Raw genomic sequence first — 20,538 nt, forward strand, 5'->3', positions numbered from 1 at the left:
GGGAGCTGTAGCTGAGGCCCTACTCTCCCGCAGGTCACAATGCCAGGGATGGGCGGCTGGGAGGTAGGCATGCAATCGGGTCATGTGGGATGATCCCGAGCCCACAGCGAGGTGTGCGGGGCCCCCAGAACACTGTCCTCAAAAGTGAGGGATGCCCACAGAGGCGGCAACCCCGGTGGGGGCGCACGGTTGCCCTTTCTCTGTGTGGGCTGAAATCCCAGCGCCCCTGTGCAGCCAGCCCGGCCTCCAGCAGAGAGCAAAGCCCTTTGTTTGCCTTTCCCACCCAGAGTGCGGGTGGGGGGCTGCAGCCAACTCCCCCCCATCCCCTGCCTCCAGATAGGAGCTCCATTGCTCTCGCCTGGGTGGGGGAGGGAGGCTCAGCCTCCAGCAGGCTATGAATATTGATGAGGCTGCCGGGCTGCTATTGTGCAATCGGAGCGGGGAGGGCGGCAGGATGGAGGCGGGGAGCTGCGCGCAGCGGCTCACTCGCCCCGCGGTGGCCCAGGCAGCGGCGGCAGCAGGAGCGGAGGCAGAGCACCGAGGGGCCGCGGAGCCAGGGCTTTGTTAGCTGCAGCCGCCGAGCCCCCTCCCCCCGCCGCCGACCCCCGCCATGGAGCCGGGCCAGCAGCAGGCTCAGTGAGCCGCTCCCGCCCCGGCCGCGCCGCGCAGGGAGGAAGAGGGCGAGGAAGGCGAAGGGCCATTTTTGTCTCCTTGGAAGGTAAGTGGCTGGGCCGGAGCGGGGGCTGCGCAGGGCCCGGGGGGGAGCGGGGCTGGGAAGCGGTGCTGTCCCCGGGCTGGGGCAAAGGGGTGCCCGCTGGGGGCTGGGGAAGGCGCCCCCCGAGGCCAGCGCGTCGGGAAGGGGAGGATATTTTGCGCCCTCTCCTTTGTTGCCTAGAAGGAAAATCCTTTGCAAGCGGCCCGCTTGTCCGCGGGGAAGGAGGCATGGGGGGGGCTTTCTGACCGGGGGGGGCCGCTGGAGCAGGCTGCCCCAGGGCGGGGCCGGGGGGGGTCCCCCGGCTCCTCCTCCCCCCTCCGCCTGGGGAGCTGCCATTTTTTTTTAAATGCTGCTGGTTGCGGTTGAATTCGGGTTCGGGCTGATGGATGCCCAGGAAAAGTGAGTTTCCATAGCAACAGAGCTGATGCCATGGGCGAGGTGGGTCGGTGCCAGCTGCGGGGTAGGAGCGGGGTCGCCGTCCGGGGCTCCCGCTGGCCGCCCAGCTGCTGCTGCCGGCGCAGTGTGGGGCAGGCTCTGGGGGGTGCCGCTGGGCACGGCGAGGTGGGCACTGGGCAGGACCCCTTCGGGGGAGCCGGAAGAACGGGCCGTCTTTGCTGTGCCCAGGGTGGGTCAGGGGGCTGGCTGCCTGCAGAGCCCCGCTCAGAGCGGGGACAGGTCTGCAGCTGATCCAGGCGCTGGCGGAGGCCGCGGTCTTGGGGGGGCTCCCGGGGTGGCGAGAGCTGCCAGAGAGCCCAGAGTTGCCGGGAATTCATACGCGAGGCTTCCTCCTCTGCGTGGGAGTGGGCTTGGGGGTTTCCAGCCAGTGCCTGCGGTCTGGGGGCTTCCCCCCTGTCGGCTCCAGGCCTGGCAGGACTCCGGCCCATCTGAGTGCAGATGGGTGGGAAGGGAGAGGCCGTGGGCCGGCGGAGGGGGGGGCGGAATCCTTGAGCTTGTCCTAGATTGACACTCGGGCTGTTCCAGCCGGTTTTCAGGCCCTGGACAGTGTATCTGTGGCGTATTGGTTTAGGTGAATGAGCTGCAGGCTGCTTCTGGTTTCTGCCTAGCAGCGCCCAATCAATGGCCTATCCCCTGTGCCAGCAGAGGTTTTCTGCCTTCTTGCTGTTGTCTGGCATGCCTTGGCAAGGGGAGGAATCTCTCCTCCTGCAGACTGGCTATCGCAGGTCCAGCTGGCTTCTCCTGATTAGGCCTGACCCACCCACCGCATTTCCCAGCTTGGAGGATGCTGGGCTGGGAGCACACAGTCTCTCCAGGTGGTGTGGGTGGGGGCTGCCTGCCTTTGCAGGGCGCATCTGGTGTTGTAGTGTTGCCTTTTCCTCCTCTGGTGTGACACAGACCCATGGTTCACGGCATGGATGTGACCCTCCAAAGAGGCTGCTTGCTTTGCTGGGGCCTTGGGGACAAGCCGCCCACCCAGCAGCAGCAGCTCTTGGCTTCTGGGGATGTTTTACTTTGGACAGAGGATCGGTGGGTGCTGACTGGTCAATGTGGGGGCACAGCCCTGCTCACTGATGGGCGATCCACATATCCAGAGGCTTTTTTCCTACCAGGGATTTCATGATCCAATTGAATAAAATTAGCCATGATTCAGAAGGGGTGTGAGCAGAACCCCCAGTTTGTCACAGCTGGGTGGACTGAGAGGCTGCAGACAGGGGGCGGGGCAACTGCTGCACGTGTCATTTTTGGTTTGGTCTCTAAGCCGGTCCATTTTATCCCAGTGTTGGGATGGCTTTATACCGATGCATTGGGTTTTTTCAGCGGAGATCCAGGCCAGGTTGGGACAAGTGGCAGGAGGTTGGAGGGGGAACTCATTGTGGGGCAGTGTGGCTAAGGTTATTTACCGTGATGAGTGTTTGCGGGGCTGAAGTATGGTATCTGGCCCCCCTGGGCAGTCTGTTTGCATCTCTGTGGACACCTGACCACGGGGTAACGCTTGGCTGAGTAGCGTCACGCTCTTCCCACCATTGGGACACCAAGGACTGCAGCTTAGTCAGGCAACGTGGCTAGTCCGGTGCTGCAGATCCACCAGCCCAGCTTGTTGGGACCAGCCCTAGCCTTACCGACAGCGTAACACAGTGCACACAGGGAATATCTCCTGACCTCCGGGCTCCTAAATCCCACCCACCCCACTCTCCTGCAGGCCTGGCCTCTGCTTAAGTGTCTTCTGTAGAGTCTGCTAGCTTCAGCCCTGGCCTGGCATGCCTATCTTTTGTCACTTTGGCACCACCCCTTGGGCACTTAGCTTGACCTTCTGGAAAGGGTTGGTTGGTTTGCGCTGTGGGATGCGCTGGGATGTGGAGCCTGTTGCTGTGGTATGACTTTGTTCCCTGGTTTCCTAAGAGCTGCTAGCATTGGTCCCACAGATGAGATGGTCCAGAGCTGTGGTCAAGGCAAGTTCGTGTCCCACTGCTATGAATGGGCTCAAGTTCTGGGGACTCTGCATAGGTAGTGTCCCAGTAGACTAGCTCTCGAGGGTAATCGCAGCGTGTTGGCCCCTCACCGTCCCGCCCACACATGGGAAGGGTCAAAAATGGGGCACTGGAATCCATGGCGAAGCCAGAGGTGGCTATAGGGTTGGGGGGTTGGCACCTTCCAACACCAGGCCTCTTTTTGAGTGGTGCCCACGTGTGGTGATTGTTATGGCCAAGACTCACAGAGAATATCCTCCCCTTCCCCACTTTTGAGAGACTCCTGTGGCTTCCCTCCTGTCCTGGGCAGCAGATTTCCACTAGCAGGAGGGATTTGGGAAAGAGGGAGACCTCTTCCCAGTGACATCTCCACCTAGACTTTCAGCTCCACATCTGGGGATCTTGAACTCCATCCTGAGCTTGGCAGTGCAGGCCGCTCTGCTGTCTGCTTCGGCACTGCCAGAAACTCCCTGGATGCATGGCTCCTTCACGACTGCCCCCTTCACAATGTCGCTGGAGCCCTGGGCTCCTGCCCAGCAGGAGGCCAGATATGCGGTCATATCATGTGGGCTGCAGGGGGGCAGAGCTGTGAGAGGAGGGCCAGAAGGCTGGGTTAGCTCTGGGGAGAAAGTCTGACTCCAGGCCCCCTAGCCTGAACCGCCAGCAGCCATCCCAGGGGACAGAGCCCTCAGCTGTAATAACCGGATGAAACTCTCCCAGGTCCCCTGCTCTGCCCTTCACTGTTGCTAGAACAGCAGCTGACTCCCTATCCGCCTCCCCCACTGGGTGCGGTGCCCGCTGTCCTGGCAGGTTCACAGCTTGCGTGTTGGCAATAGTTCACTAGGTAACTAGGTTAAGCCGAAGCTCATTCACCCGGGGCCCGCCCACCATTATATAAGTGGGTGGGTGTCTTGGAAGGTCAGGGTGTGCTGCATCCCTGGCTGCCTGGTTGGCAGGAGGCTGGGGGACAGCAGAGGCTGGATTGAGCCTGAGGGGTGGTGAGGGGAGTAAAGGAATGTGATGTGATTCACCCAGGCCAGGCATAGGTAAGTGGGCGGTGGAGCCCATCTGTCATTAATCTTGCTCCCGGCTGTGTCAAGCAATGGAACCGGCTGCCAATAGCTCCAAGAAAACAAGCAGTCAGCATCTGTGTGACGGCCCCTCACCTGCGATCAGTGGGATCAGCACCTGGCCCTGCTCGACGGCCGGGACTGTATGGATGTGCTCCTCAGGCAGAGATGCCTGCAGCCACATGATGAGTCTGATCTTGACCCATGGGGGCCCCGAGAAAGCAAGCACAGGACAGGGCATCTATGGACCAAAGGGCAATCTGCTTCCTCTTGGGGGAGGTCAGGAACCCATGGGGTCCCCAACCTTTGCTGAACAATATCTTAGAGCAGTCTCATGCCCCAGTGGTCTCCCCTCTGAATGCTAGCCAGGCACAGAGCTGCTTAGCAGTTAAACTCCAGGGCAATCAAGCCACTGCCTTCATGCTTCCAGTCACTGTTGCAGAGACTCCTATGATCTGTCAGCCCAGGGTGGTGGTGTACCTGCTCTACTGTGGCTTGTTTTGTAGACCTTTGCCAGAGCATTCCTGTGCCATAAGGCGGTGCGCAAGTGGCTGGCTGCAAAGCCAAAGAAAGAGCGAGCTACAGAGCCAGGCTACTGAACTGTGTTGGGGAAAGTGTCAAGCTCTTGGGAATCGTAAAGCAGAGGGAATGTGTGGGCTCTGGGGAGCGTATCCCTTCCATTAGCAAAGGGAGTGAAAAATATCTGAATGACCCTCTTCCCCCCCCCTTCCCCCCGGGTCCCCTGGGGGCATCGTTGGATTTCCCTGGTTGGAGACCCAAAAAAGGCCAACAACTGAGTTTGAACTGAAAAGTTAAAGCAACTGAGAAGGCAGGTTTGGAATGGAAGCCTCCCTGAATCCTCTGGTGTCTCTGTGAGTGTGAGCATGGGAGCCCAGATGCCTGGATTCCATTCCCAGCTCTAGGAGAGTGTTTTGCAGTGGTTACACTGGGGGGGATTTGAAGGCTTGGATTGTGCAGTCCACTATCTTCTTGGACTAGCCACATCACCTCTCTGTTTTTCAGCATCTGCACCGCTAACACAGGGGTGGTTATACTTTATTTTTGTCTGTAAAGGGCTTGGAGATCCTTGGGTGAAAGCTGTCTCATGGGGAAGGCTCCTGAGGTAGACCACTGGCTCCAGAACAGTCCGTGTGTACAGGGCTTTAGCACTGCTTTCTGCCCTCCTGGGCTCAGGGTGCTGTGGGTGCCTGGCATTAGGTACTATGGGCATGGGGAAGCCCTTGCTCCAATCTTCCTGTAATGGTGTAATGGCTTAGCTAGTATTTGCCCTTTGTGCCAGGTGCTGTACCTCCATAGTCAGCTGAACCCGAGCTCCCAGTGCGTCGCTGTGGCCAAAAGGGCTAATGCGATCCTGGGACACAGATGCAGCAGAATATGGAGTCAGAGCCAAGCAGTTCTTTTCCCTCTGTAGCTGGCACTGGTGCAACCACTGCTGGAATCCTTTGTCTAGGTCTGGTGCCTACAATTCAAGGAGGATGTTGATAAATTGGAGAAGGGGGTGGAGAAGGGCCACAAGAATGATTCAAAAATTAGAAAACCTGCCTTCTAGTGAGAGACTCCAGGAGCTCCATCTATTTAGCTCAATGCAGAAGGTTAAGGGGGGACTGGATCCCAGTCTCTCAGCATCCGAAGTCAGCGTCCCAGTACAGTCCATTTTGCTGTGCCGGTTGGCCCTCAGGTATCCATCCAGGGGACGTTTTCCCTGACTGGGAGCTGTGAGGTCCCAGCACTGCAGAAAATTTGCTCCCCGGATTCTCACATCAGGCTCCCGAAACCAGCAGCCTCTCTAGAACTCATAACCAAACTGCCGTTTCTACACGCCCGCTCCAGGCCAGGAAGATAAATGGGGATTTATGTGCTGTTGTGGCTCTGGATATATAGCTGCTGCCCCAGCCAGTGTCAGAACGACTGGAGATCAGCTCCCGAGCCTGGAGCTTGGTGCCAGGCCGCTCAGTGCCTCATGCCCCAGTGGGGAGAGATCCCTTAGGGAGTGGGTGGCCGGAGTCCCCCAGTCAGAGAGGCTGTGATCCCAGAAAAGTTTCCAGCATGGCCAAGCCAGCCTGCAGGAGGGTGGCTTAACTAGTGCCAGCAGAGTCACAGGGCCTCGGGCAGCTGGGGAGAGAAACCTCCCAGGGACTGCTCGGCCGGAACCTCTCATGGCTATGGCTTTGCCTGGCCCTGAAAGGTCCCTTCCAGGACTGGGAGCAATAGGAGTAGAGCATGTGTCCTGGTGTGTGTGTTACAAGACCCGGGCCCACTGGGGCACGACCAGGGGGGTAGTGGAGGTGAAAGGTGCTGGGGCCAACACACAGATTCTTTTCCATGACAAAGGAGCCTCTGATGGCAGAGACAGTCTCTTTGAGTGGGAGATGCCCCCTCCCTATGGGGGTGGGGTCAGGCTAACCGCTCCCATTGCATGGGGGGCTCTGCCTGGCAGGCCCAGTCCCCCCAGAGTCTATTTCTCCTTGCTGCTCCTGTGGGTGGGGTGGGGGAATCGGAGTCTGCCCCTTCCCAGTTTGTTCCTACAAGGGGGGTTGACCTGGGAAGGGAATTTTGAGTAAATTCTGAGCTGCATCCAGGGCGACCCTGGCCTCCATCCTTTGGGGTGGAAGGCATCCCCAGGGAGGAGGGTGGGGCTGCGTCACCTAAGATAGTGCCTTAAACACCCAGTGGGGAATCTCTGACCCTGAACTTTGACCCCATTGCTTTCCAGGCCACCATCTGGGGAGGGATGGGGAGGGTCCCTCTGGAAGGGACCTTCGTGTCAAGGGGGCTGGAAAGCACATATCTCTTTCCGCCCACCCCCCCCCCACCACCACAACACAGCTCAAGGGGAACTGGCTGCGATGTGACTGTCACCTCAGATCTTGCCCTGTCACTCAAAGACCCTGAAGGGCGGGGGGGGGGGTGAAGGGGTGTCATTGCTGCTGAGGGTTGATTGGAAATGGCAGGTGGGCCCTGCAGAGGAGGAGGCTCTGGCGGGGAGAACGGCCAGGGGCCACACGCGGAGCCGGCCCTGCGTTTCGTTCCCTGATTGATTGCAGTGCCTCAGGCCCCTGGGAATCTGGGTCAGAGCAGATCTGATGCCCCACTCTGTGGGAGGGGCAGCCGAGCTCTGGCTCAGCTACTCTGGGTGTCACAGTTGCCCTGGGGCTCGACACCTCCCACCAGGAGCGGAGGCCAGAGGGAACTGAAAGTGTCTGCATCTGGCCCACAGCAGAAACCCAGGCATCAGCCTGGAATTACCCCGGGCCCCTGGGGCGGGCCTGGGGGAGGGAGAGACTCTTCTTACCAGCTCTCTGTGGGGCCCCGACATCACCAGTGCTCCATGCCCTGCCCCTGTGTGTGCGGATGACCAGGAACCCTGCGGTGAGTTATGGGAGGAGGATCTCCGGTAAGGCTAGTACCTGAGGGGCAAGAAACAGAGGTATCTAGGTGCAGCTCCTCTCGCTACGTTTTGGTAGGAGGCTGCCCTCTGGCCTTGCTCCTTTCCCGGCTCAGCCTGTTGCCCCTCCCCTGCCCCATCCTGCTCCTGCATCCAACTGTTAGCAGAGCCATAGAGAGCTTCCGGGTGCTGCCAAGGAGGCACAGCCGGGGCAAGTGCCAGAGAAGCAGGGAGCACAGAGAGAGCAGACCCCACCTTCCCCAGCCTTGTTCTCAGCCCCTTGGCCAGCTGGCACCAGGGCCCCAACCCAGCCTGAGCCCCTAGGCTTGTGTTCTGTGTTTCCCACTCTCCTCCAGCCCTCGCAGGGAACCCCAGCAGGGTGTCTTGTCCCATGAGGATGGAGCCTGTCCAGCGTTGGGTGTACACATCTGTGTGGGGGGTGGGGAGAGTCCCATGGTCCTGGAGAGTGGGGGGGTCAGTGTGGAAAGTCCCTGTCAGGACTCCGGGAGGGGGGGTCAGTGTGGAAAGTCCCTGTGATTTCCCCCTCCACGCCTAGGGGTGTGTGAGTGCCCTGCAGGGGGGTGGGTTGGGGATCTGGCCAAGCAGGGAGTGGTGGGTGGGTGGCTGGTACGCTCATTCCTGGCATTCTCGGTACTGATTAGCATGATCCCCTTGGTGTATGTCATCACCCGCTGCGGGGGCAGCACAGGCTCCTCGGGAGCTGGTGTGTGTGTGTGTGACTCCGCCATGTCCCAGCCCACCAGCACCAGGGGCTCCCAGAGATGCTCAGGCTCCCGCTGCTGCCACCCCCCCTCCAACTCTAGTTCAAATAGATCAGCTTTGTTATTTACAGGATAAGGGGGAGAAACACTGGGGTGTTCGTGTCACTGGGAGAGTGTGAGACAGCATGTGTGTGTCAGGGTCAGCATGTGCAAGCCATGTGTGATTTGTTTCTAGGATGAAAATGGCCAGTTTTATTCTGAACTCCAGCCCTGTCAGAACCCAGGGGATTGGTGTGGGGGCCTTTCCCAACCCATTTCAGTCCAGGTCCCACCCAGGTGGATAATGAGCAAAGACCTGCCCCAGGCGTGGGGCCTAAGCACCTGAGAGGCTGGAGGTTGATGCTTCCCTCCACTTGGGATCCCTGAATCGTCTGTTGGGGTCACGCACATCAGCCAGGCCAGCTGTCCTAGCTGGGCCGTGCCCTGGCAGCCCAGCCTGTCTCTGTCCCTCCTCCGGCTCAGTGCCTCTCTTACGCCTACCCCACGCTTGACCTCTGTGCAGCACCAGGATGCTCTGTCCAGATGTCCAGCCGTCCTGCTGTGGGGACTGGCAGGTCTCCAGCCTGCTCAGTTCACCTATGGGATCGGGCCCCACTGGGGTGATAGGAGCCCCGCATTTGTGAGAATCCCGCTGCAGCGTGACAACAGGTTGCAGGTGCCAACCGGATCAATGTGTTCCAAAGCTCTGACATCCTGGGCCAGAGAAAGACCTAGGGAGCTGGGGACAGCAGAGGGAGTCACTTAACCCCTCGCGTTCTCAGTGCACATGGTACTGCCCTGTCAGCTGCCATTTACTGGCAGCTTCCGCAGGGTTCCAGGACCCCCCAGCCCCAGAGACTGGCTGGTTCCTCCAGGGGAGGGGGGACATGGCAGTGGAAGCAGGTTGCTCTGCCTGTATCTGCCCAGCATCCAGAGCCCTCCAGCCAGCTCCTGTGACCAGCACTCAATCCAGCCACACGACTCTCTAGCCATCCCCATTCGGCCTGCGTGTGCCCCCTGCTCCCACGGAGTGTTGGAGGGGATGTGCTACCTCAGCCGTCCCTGGAGGGGAGCCCCCCCCCCGCACTCTGGGCCCATCCAGTGCCAACCCGCGTTCTGCCAAGTCCTCAGCCCTGGAGCTGCTTCCCCATAGCAGATCCCTGCTTGGTGCCCCTGCAGCATATCGGAGTTGGATCTGCTACCTTTAGTCACCTCTGGCTCCTGTGAGCCCTTGCACAGCCTGTGCCCTGGGAGAGCCAGCTGGAGACTAGCTGGGCTCCCGCCCCATCAGTAGATGTGGTTAACGAGGTCCAGGATCAGAGCTGGCATTGCAAGGTGTGGGGGGGCTTTGCAGGTATCGCCAAAGTTAGGACTTAGCCTGCAGGATCTTTCCCAGAGGACTGGGGAGGGGGTGTTCTCTGCTAGTCAGGCCCAGCGTTTGGCCCAGGAGTTGGATTAATGCCCGGCCTCTCAGGGCCACCCGAGCTGTGTTCTGCAGGGAGGCAGACAATAGCCGCAGTGCATTGCACCCACTCTGCCCCTCATGAAGTGCCCTGTGCATGGTACCCTAGCCAAGGGGCTTTGGTGCCAGGCCCTGGGGGAGCTGGCAGGGGTAAGGTGATGGCATGGTGCTGGAATGGCTGGGCACATGGCACTTGTGGGGTCGCTGTGCTCAGCAGAGCCACACTCTACCTGTGATTCAACCAAGGGAGCCCAGGCACCGCTGCCATGTCTCTCAAGGCTGGACCTGTGCCCATCACTGCTGTTATGGGGCAGGAATCCAGACCCCCTGCTTTGCTGTTGGTGCTATCCCCCCCGCCCCCCACAGCATGGGTCCTGCTTGCACAGGTGTCTGCCCCCTGCCCCAGCATGCTGCCCCTCTCCTCCCAAGCAGTGGGGCTTGGGGAGGGCAGTGCCATTGGGCACTGTTGTTGCTGGAGCCTGCACCTCCATGTTAAACACAAGGGCAGCTGCCATCTGTGCTTCATGCCAAAGAGCCGCAGCCCTTGGGTTCCTGGCAGGCTGCCAGCTGGGCTCTCTGCTGGGCAGGGCTGGGGCGCCTCTCCGCTTCCCAGGATCAGGTTACCTGCCCTGGCTGGCTGCACACAAAGGCGTCATGGCTGCTTCTTGGCTGAAAGCTCATTGCACAGAGTGACTTGCATGGATCTGTCCCTTGGCACCAGGCTGCCCAGCAGAGAGAGTTGCTGGAGAAGACCAAGGGCAGGGAGCGGAGAGGTGGCAAGTCCCATCCCCCAGGCACCAGATGGGGATGCTGCATCCCTAACATGGGGGGGCTCCCCAACATGCAAGGCTCAGATCTTGCCCCAGTGCTCGCAGTTCAAAATCCCCATGCTCCAGCATCCCAGGAGACAACCCTGCAGCCTGCTGGAGCCAGCAGTTCCACTACTCAGCCTTAGTGTCACCCCCATTCTTACTAATCCCCCCCCTTGTGCCTCCACTTACCATCCTCACCCCCCCTCCTTTGGCCAGGCGCTGGCCCCGTGGAGATCAGCCATTGACTAGCTGTGCGGGTGGTCTGACCCTCCTGTGGGCTGCAGACACCTCTCCCTTGCCGGTGGGACGCCATGCTCCAGAGTGAGCTCTCTCCTGGCGTGGCTGGGGGGATTCCCTAGCAGAAGGGGCCATGGGACTGTGCCCAGCACAGTTTGCTGGCCAGCACCCCATCCCTCCCCCCCACCCTACCCCAAGCAGCTGTGTGTGGAGACTGCAGCGCTCTGCCCTGCGCGGGGGTGTGGAGACCTCCGGGGCCTGCACAGGAACTGCAGCCGCCAAGGCACATCCGGTTGTGACCCCCTCCTTCCCCTCCCCCACTGCCTCAGCAACTGGCGACTGCATTTCCAGGTGCCTGGGCCCCCAGTGCTGATCTCTCCCACCCTGAGGGGCTGGGAGGGCTGTGCCCATTAGGCTCATGCTCTGAGCCCTAGAATCTGCCCCTGGTGGGGGAGGGGAAGGCACCTCTTACCCCCGCCCCAATGCCACGGAGCATGCAGCATCCCAGACCCTGGAACCTCTCCAGGGAGGTGTTGTCGTCCCTCCCCCCCCCCCGTACCAGCTACAGAGGGGATCCGCTGGAAAGAGCGTGGGAGTGCAGGGAGCTCCTGGCTACTCCAGCCCTGGCCTCTTTCAGCGGGGGCAGAGCGCTGGCTGTGGGAGGGAGCTCCCAGCTACTCCAACCCCAGCCTCTCCCAGCAGGGTGCGCTGTGGGGACTGGGGCAGAAGCACTGGCTGTGGGAGGAACTCCTGGACTCTCCCAGCAGCTGGAAATAAGTTAGTAGTCCCAGCCAGAAGTCACTAAACCCCATGAGCTTGGCCACAGCCTCACATGCACAGAGGCCTGTGTTTGCAGATCCTGGGGATCCCTGCTTCAACAGGGTGGGGAGGGCGGCTGCAGGATTAGAGCCCAGGCAGGGGCGACATGACAGAGGGAGTTTCCTCCACAGCTGCTAGCGTGGAGCGGCTGAGCCGGACGCCCTCAGCGTGAGGCCCCTAGCTCCAGGCCAGTGCTGCTTCCCTCGAGCCACTAGGCTCGGTGCACATCAGGACCTGCAGTCTCTGTCCTGGTGCTTCAGTGGCCTCATCTGTGGGCAAGGTTCCAGTGCCTCTGGGGGTGCCAGGACACCTACCCCACTTTTCCCCATGCATCCCCACCCCTGGGTGGAGTTGCTGACAGATCCATAGAGGACTGCACTGGGGTGGTTCTGTGTGCTTTGGCCTCCAGCAGCTTTGCCAGTTCTCAAGGCTGGCCTCCCCCAGGAGCAGAGAGGGCCTCAGGCCTCTTGCAGAAGGAAGGGGTTAAGGCAGCAAAGCTCGCCTGTGCCCCTGGGCGCAGGGAGGAGGCCTCGGTGCTCTGCTGCTCTGCCGCTGATTCACAGGTCGGCCCCCCCTTCCCTCTCCTGCGGTGCCTCCTGGGCTATAATCCCTGGGAAGGAACAGGCTGTTTCCTTGTTCCAGGAATACGTTCTGCAAGAAGCACAGAGTTCAGATGTGCACTGCAGGGGAGCCGTGCACAGGCAGCTGGTCAGCACCAGGGGGTGAGGGGCAGGCCCACCTGGAGGGGCCTGCAGCACAGCTCACCCTTCCTCCCCTCCAGCCAGCTACAGGGGCTCAGCACTGTGGTCGTGTTGTTTCCCCTCCTGGCATTCCACACTGCACCCGCAGGGTCCAGAGAGCTGCCCAGCCCTCCAGGACAGTCAAGAAACCACCTTCCCGCAGGGGCCCTGGCAGGCTTAGGGCAGCCCGCCCCCCAAGCCCAGCTCCCCAGGAGGAGCAGCATGAAGAAACCAGAGAATTGTGCCATGGAGAAGAGGGGAGAGTGGTCCCTTCCTCCAGGTGAGGGCTGGGGAAGAAGCCTCATCTCCCCCAGCCACCAGGGTACCCCCTGGCACAGGGGCCCACAGCCATCCCACTTAGGCCTTCATCCCTGGGATGGGGATGCGGGAGGGCGAGGGGATTGGATTGGATTCTCTCTGCTATTTTGTGAAAGGCTAATGCTCGGGGCTCATGACAAACTGGCATCCCTGCCCTAGCAGGGGACTCAGGTGCAAGGACCTCGCCCTGTGCCTCATTTTCCCTAATGAGCACCTGGGGTGAGCATGTACATACAGAACTGTCCCCTCTACCCAGGCCCCTCCCCAGATGTTGCTGGGCAGGGGGGCATGCTCCCCGTGACTCTCTTTGCTCTCCAGACTCCTCCCTGGGCCAGCACTGAGGACATCTCTTTCTTGCCAAGCATTGGCATAGAGTTGGAGTTTAAGAGAGCACCAGCTGCTACCCATGCTGGGGAGAAGCTGGTTTAAACTTGTCCACTGCTGGACATTGGTTTGAACTGGGAGCAGCTCCTGGAGGACTGCACATTTTCCCCTGCCCTTCCCTCCTCCCAACCCCATGGGAACACGGTGCCCAGGCCAGGGTCAAAGCGGCAGGATGTGCCATGGCCCTGCTGCAGGTGCCAGCAGCCTAGCGGGAGTAGAGCCAAGGCAATCGCCGTGGCCGTACCTGGAGAGCTCTGCCCTGGCGTGGGCCAGGCTGTGGGAACAATGGGAGGGGGAGACACTGGGCCATGCCCCAGAGTGCAGGAGGGGCCAGTTGCTGATGGGTGGCCCTGGGTCTGAAGCAGGGTACTGAGGCCCCATGGGCGGTGGCAAGGCGCATCAGCACCTGGATGGGGCTCGGCATGCCCAATGCCTGGGCTCCCTCCTGCTCCCATCAGGGCAGCCAGAGTCTGGTAGTTACAGTGTCCCCATCTCTACCAGCAAGCTCTGGTGTCCCTGTGTGTCAGGGAGCCATGGCAGGGCTTCTACCCCTTGCCACCGCTTTGCACATTGCAGGCCCAGATGGGGTAGGAATAGCAATAGCAGGGTGAGGGGGGCAGAATGCCACCTTGGCATGTGGACAGGGAGGCAGAGAGCACCCCAGGGCTCATGCCAAGGCCCCAGGCTTTGGGCACTGCGCTACGGCCTCCCCCCGTGGAGCCGGTCGCAGGTCATGGGGCTGCGCCAGTGACTCAGGGTCCCATGGAAGGGTTAGTCACTGCCCCTGCTGGAGCTGCCAGCTGCCCCTTCCCACCTCCCCCCAAGCTGAGCAGGGAGGCATGGGCTTGGCTGCAAGCAGGCTGGGAGCCCCAGGACCTAGAGACAGATGGTCGCAGCACCCCTTCTACATTGTAGCCTGATACACCTGGGCCTGGTGTGGGGCTGGGGCTGCCATGCCCCTGCAGCACCAGGGGAGCAGCCTGACCCCACCCTGCACTCAGCCCCCTCACTGACCCAGTCCAAAGGCCCAGCTGGGCAGGGGAGCCCTGCCTGGCAAACGCTCTCTGATGCCCAGGCAGAGAGAGGAGCTGGGGGAGCCAAGCAGACTACCCCACCACCACGAGGCACACCCTGCACCCTCCCTCACCCCTGCTACTGTGTCCAAGCCCCTCCCAGGCTTAGCCGTGCTAGCCAGAGTGGCTCTGATCACCCCTCCAGTGCTCAAGCCACCTTGCAGGGCTCTCTGGGCAAGCTTGGTGCTGACCCCCATTACCTGACCTGCTCCCCAGCAAATGGACCCCTTGTGAGTAAGTTTCCCCCAGCTCTCTGCAGCTTCCACTCTGGCACATTGCGGCCACCTCTAGGGTGGTGCCATGCACGGCCACATGACGCCAGGCAGGAAACCCCCCCAGCAAGGAGGTTTGGGCCAGACAGCGGGTTTAGTGCCCACCCTCTTGCAAAAAGCGCCAGTGAGTCCTACCCATACGCACAGGGGGCAGGACCCTCAGTGTTACCACTCCTCCTGGTGGCAGAGCCGCCCCGACTCAGAGGGGAGGTTGCCCCACAGGGAGTCACCTGTGCTACCGCTTGGGAGGCACTCTAAGCACATGCCAGCCCTAGTGCTGTGTAACTTGTTCGACCTGCTCCAAAGAGCTTTGCTTGGCCTTAGATCAACCCAGGACATAATTAGCCTGTGGGACTCACTGCCACCGGATAGCTCTGTAATGATTGACAGGAGACTTGACCATGTATCTGGATAATGTGACCAGGCAGGGGATGGATGACCTCCCAGCCCCGTAACCCTTTTCTGTCTGCTCCTTGTGACCCAGAGGGGCACCATACACTCCCCTGGCACTGGTACACATCCTCCTGCTAGGGGGTATGAGCCAGCTGCTGATCAGGGTCAGGAAGGGATGTCTCCTGTGGACAGCTTATTCCAGAATGGCCCACCAGGGGATTTCTTGCCTCCGCGATCCCAGCTGGAGATGGAGCAGCTCCAGGCTGGATGCTTATTTGTGTCATGTTGCCCCTTGGCTGCCCGTTTGTACCAAGGTCCTTTGTTCTGTCCTGCTCCCTCCTGCCCCGTGCTCTGGTGTCCCCAAGACTGCTCTGGGCCCTGGCCAAGGAGTGCGATTCCAGTGTTTATATCACACAGACTGGTTCTGTTTGGAGTTTCTGCAGAAGAGAGGCCCACAGCTGGGCTAGCAGGGACTGCAGGCTGAGATTGAGGGGCACTGGCAGAGCTGTGACGAGGGAAACCCAGGGCTAGGGTTGCAAGGGGCTACGAGTCAGTGCTGAGGGGCATCAGCAGCTCTGAGGCAGCAGGCAGAGAACCCATTTCTCAACTCCAAGAGCAACTCCCCTCCCCGTTTTACCTCCCGCAGAATAAACACGCAGCTGGTGGCTCCTTCCAGGGCACTGACAGTGGGACAGGCTGGATCAAGAGGGTGGCCCCTTGGTGCAGAACCTCATGGCCTTGCCCTGGAGCCTGGCAGCTGGGTGTGTGCTGGGGCGGCAGGGTGACCTGGGGAGCTGCTGGGTGGGGCAGAGCGTGGTCGTTCCTCTCATGTTCCTTGACCCTAGGTATTGTTTCTCCTCCCCCGCCCCTTTAAATGCAGCATCCTCCACCCGCCCTTGGCAGGGTCCACTCCCGGAGGCTGCTGCTGCTGTCTGCAGCGGGGGGCCCCAGCAGCCCCTGTCTCCCCATTTGTGGCAGGATCCATCTCACGCCTGCCCTCCTAGGTCTCCATACCTGTCAGCTTGTTGGGGAGTCCAGAGCAGACCTTCCATTGCCTTGCAAGGTCATTTACAAGTGGGAATGGAGTCCTTGCCTGCCTGTCATGACTCCAAAAGGGGCAGGATCGGGCCCTGAGTCACTTGCTTCTCCACTCAGCTCCTGCCTTGTCTTTGCACTGGCACTGCGAGAGCCTTCTCCTCCACAACACCCTGAGCTGGGAGCAGCCCCCCCCCAGCCCCCCGGGCTTTGTCTTGGTGGCCCTGCAGCTCAGCCACACAGACAGCTCTCCTGCTGTCCCTCTCTCTGCATAGCCCCGCCCCGGCTCTGTGCCCCGCTGCTCTCGCAGAGCCACCCGCCCTGCTCTGGGACGGGTGGCGGGTGATGAACCGTGGGCTGGCTGTGGCGAGGCGGCCCCATCTCTGCATTTCCCCATGGTGGGGCCGTGTCACCCCTTTGCGCTGCTCCCCGCACAGTGAGGTTATGGAGAAATCTAATTAGAGCGTTTCCCACCCCCGCCTTGAGTTTTGCCAAGGGGTGCAGGGCTGGAGCACTCAGGTGGCTGGCTGGTCCCTGGAGGGTGAGTAGGGCAGAGAGAAGGGACTGTATTATGGGGGTCAGAGAGGGGCATTGGAGGGGGCTTTTGTATCTGAGCCATCACAGAGGCACTGGTGATCTCTCTCTCTCTCTCTCTCTCTCACACACACACACCCACCTCTGCAATATGGCTGAATGCCACTCAGCATGGGGCAGCTGGGGCTGGCATCTGCTCTGCTGGTGCCCAACCCGCTCACTCTGCCAAGCTTCAGATGAGGGGGATCCCTCTGGACACATGGCCTACCTCTACCCCACTGTCTTGCCCAAAGGATCCCCCGATCTTCCTTTGGGACTTCTTCATCCACCAGCCATTTTCACGAGTGCCATGAGTTTATAGTGCTCAGGGGAGGCAATGGGAGAAGGGGGGGAGTGGTAAGCTGGCCTTCACCCCGAGGGATAGGATGGTCTTTGTGCAGGATGGGGTGAGGTGCCTGGCAGGGGTCTTTGCACCCCTAGGAGGTCATCAAGTGCCTCTCCGACGGCTCAGAGAGAGGGTCTCTAACACACAATTGCATGGTCCTTATCTCTGCCCTGCTGCAGAGGCCGTGCCAGGGCAGGGGGCAGCACAGGGGCATAGAAATGCTCTGTGGGTTAGCGAATCTCTGGTGTTCCCAGGAAGACTGGGAAGTCTGTGTCCGGTTTGGAGAGGGGCTGCTGGATCCGTGCTAATACCGCCACCATCATTCATCCATTAACGAGGCTAATCATGTAGCTTACATATTCCACAACAAATCGATCAATGGTCAGGACATGCCCAAATCAGAATGAACAGTTTAACCAAGTTCCCCGTCTGTGTTCTCCGTCAACTCTGCACCCTTAGGTGCTTGCATTTTGACACAACCTTCAGCTGCAGGGTCTCATAACCCAGGATAACACTGTCTTTAATTTCTGCAGCTACACTTGTATCCAAGAGAATGTGGGCATGACAGTGTCATAATGCAAATGACCCAAGGAGGCAGAGTTAAGGATTTGTGGTCAGCATGAACTTTTGTTGTTCTTGACTTGAACGCGTGTAACAGTGGAATATAGTTTTGCATTTAATTTCCTAGTTGTTTAAAGATAAATAAGTGGGAGAAAAGGAAAATCTCATGTCAGCAGTGATCCCTAAACATTCTTAACTTTTAAAACCACGCCTCTGTTTTTTTTCAAACTTGGCTTCATTTTTAGATCTTCCTGAGATCTGCCAAACAAGCCAAATCTGAAGGAAACTATTGGAATTAGTTCTTTTGTTTGTCTTCTAAACTTTTTATTAAAGAAAAGTTACAATAAAACATTGCTATACTACACCATACATTACTTTTTACTTATTCAGATTAATAGTCAAAGACCCTGGCTAAAGAACCTGGCTCGCTGGCTGGGGAGCCCTCCTCCTTTGATTCGCCCCAAAAAGATGACCAATGTTCTAAATAACTATCCTCTTTTCAATGCTTCTCTTGTGTGTGAAAGCTTTTCCATGACAAGACCAGTCCATATTTTACTATACTACAATTCCATAGGAAGAGAAGTCACATTTTTCCAATACAAAGTCATACAAAGTCTTGCTGCTAACAATATAAAAGAAATTAATTTGTCGTTCTGTTTAAAAGGTAGATCCTTTGTGGGAACATTAAGTAAGCAGGTCAAGGAGTCTCTGGGAAGCTAGCATTTTGTTATAAGATGAATCTCTCTAATAATTTCCTGCCAAAAACCTTTTAATTCCTGTGCAAGTATGTTCCCTTTTCCCTGCAGTCCTTCCAACAGAGCACTTTCCTCATGGCAAAAATACACGGTGGCAAACAATGCCCCTGGATCTTAACTGGATTAAAATGCCACCTGCACAGTTGTTTCTAAAAACATTCTTTGTGAGCTACACAAATCAAAGGTGTGTAGCCCCTTTCCCATGTTCATCTTGAATTAGTTTGAAAGGCTTGAAGTCAGCAAAGTGGGTGTCAACACAGCAAGTGTACTTACAACCTGCGTGAAAAGCATCTGTATTCACCGAGTCTCCAAGGCCCAGATCCCCAAAGACAGGCGCCTAAATATTAGTACCTTAGGGAATCATAACTCGGGCTTTTTGCCAAGGGACTGGTCTCGTGAAGCCCAGCAGATAGAGAGGGGGGAGAGAGCAGAGTTTGGGGGTCTGTAGACACCCCACTCCATAGCAGTCTGGATAGAACGTGCCCTGGTGCAGGGAAGTGGATTTGTTTTGGTTTTTCAGTTTTGCTGAAAAACTGTTGAGAATTTTGATCACTTAAAAAAAAAAATGCAACTTCAGGTGATCTTGTGTGAGGAGCCAGTGAAAATGGGGGGTGGGCGGGGTGTCTGAAAACTGCTTCTCAGCCTGAGTGATCAGGTGAGACTGGATACCAGCTGCAATGCTGCCTAGCCCTTCTCCCTCAAGGGCAAAATCCTGTTGTGTGGTGTTAGTATGTTAACAAGGGACTAGCGGGAGGGAGGGAGAGCTAACAGTTAGAGCAGGGGGGCTGAGGGCCAGGATTCCTGGGTTCTGTGCCAGTAACCTCAGCCAAGTCCCTTCACCGCTCCATGCCTCAGTTTCCCCCACCTTTAACAGGGATAATGAGCCTGACCCGGGTGTCAGGGGCTCTATTAGTTAATGTTTGCTTGGAGCTCCTTAGGAAGCACTAGAGTTGGGTAGAGATGTTGTGGGGTTTGCCCCACCCAGATGGCTGCCTGGGGCTCTGGCCGCCCATCCTCCTCAAGACTACCATGGGATGGAGGTGGCAGGAGTTTTCCTGCAGTGAAATCCCTTGTTTGTATCCTCCCCTCTGCAACCTCTCTCCGTGCTGGCTCCTGCGTGGAGAAGGACGTGCTGTTCCGGAGGGGCTGTGGCTGAGAGGGGGCGGGCGGGTGTCACTGCTGCTCCAGCTTGTCTCCATCACAGGACAGACCCCAGGGAGGGAGTTGCAGGGAGAGCCCCCTGGCTGAGGCCAGCCGCTGCAGCCAGACCTAGGGTTGGGTCTTGCTGCGCCCTCATGCTAGACAGCCGGCCCTGGCCTGCCAGCCTGGGGGAAGAGGGTGCAGAGCCCAGCTGTAGGGGGTCACGCCGGAGGCAGGGGTCTGGCCTGGGTGGGCTTGCCATTCTGCAGAGATCCCTTAACCCAGGGGTCCCCAACGTGATGCCCGCAGGCGCCATGGCACCCGCCAGGGCATTTTTGTGTGCCTGCAGGACACCCTGCCGCCGCAATGCCGCCAAGAAGCGTTGCTGTTTCTCGGTGGCATTTCAGCGGCGACGCTTCTTCCCGCTGCTGCTTTTCAGATGTTCACAGTTTTCCAAAACATGTGCTGTCCGGGGCAGGAATTTTCCAGGCTTGGGGGGGTTCTGCCTGAAGGAAATTATTTGTTTGTTTTTTTTATTTTGGAAAATTTGAGCAAAAGCCCTTTGAGTCATTGGAGAGTGGAGAAAATATCCAACAGTATTCAGGGCAAAGCCAGCTGAGGTTTGACTCCAGGCTTACCTGGATGAACACCTTCCTGGGGACTGTGGCCTTGGCTTGGGTTGGAGACCAAATCTTTTTGGTTTAGTGACTGAGGTACAACTGGTTGAAAATCACATGCTGAGCTTGTGCAGTTAAATCTCAAGGGCTGAGATCCTGCAAGCAGATCTGTGCGCATGAAGCCCCGGTGAGGCTCTGACCCTGCTTGTCTGGGTCTGTTTGCAGGATCCGTGCACAGCTAGCAAAGATTGCCGTGGAGAGGCTGTGTGGCCTAGTGGATAGAGCACTGGATAGGGACTCAGGAGAATGGGTTCTATGGCCAGTTCTCCCAGTAGCCTGCAAGATGCTTGGTGAAGCCACTTCCCTAAGTTTGGATTCCTCTCCTGGGACTGCACCCAGGGAGGGAAGTACCTGTGTGAAGGGAAAGTGTGCCTCAGTTTCTCCCATCCTTTGCAAAGCGATGAAGAGTGCAGGGTAGGGGTATAAACATTATTGTTGGTTGAAGGGACGTCTGAAAGCAATGGATTTTTTTCCTCTTTAAAAACCTAGGAAATTCAATCCACAGAATTTTGTAAGTGCAGCACTAAATTCGCAGAGATCAGAGCACAAAAATACCTGCAGAA

The 20,538-nt window shown here is 58.6% G+C and overlaps 1 protein-coding gene across 2 annotated transcripts in view; it reads left to right on the forward strand.

The window, feature by feature from the left end:
• Nucleotides 1-458: 458 nt before the first annotated feature.
• Nucleotides 459-20,538, forward strand: part of ZMIZ2 (zinc finger MIZ-type containing 2) — a 43,519-nt gene continuing 23,439 nt past the window's right edge. The window contains exon 1 of one of the 2 annotated variants that reach the window (XM_077805737.1): nucleotides 459-718. The gene's annotated coding sequence lies outside the window, so the exon portion shown is untranslated. Of the gene's footprint in view, nucleotides 719-1,067; nucleotides 1,115-20,538 lie in introns of those variants that run through there. The other variant, XM_077805739.1, reaches the window with a different exon arrangement.

Source organism: Eretmochelys imbricata, chromosome 26, assembly GCF_965152235.1.
Source record: "Eretmochelys imbricata isolate rEreImb1 chromosome 26, rEreImb1.hap1, whole genome shotgun sequence".
Taxonomy (NCBI): domain Eukaryota; kingdom Metazoa; phylum Chordata; order Testudines; family Cheloniidae; genus Eretmochelys; species Eretmochelys imbricata.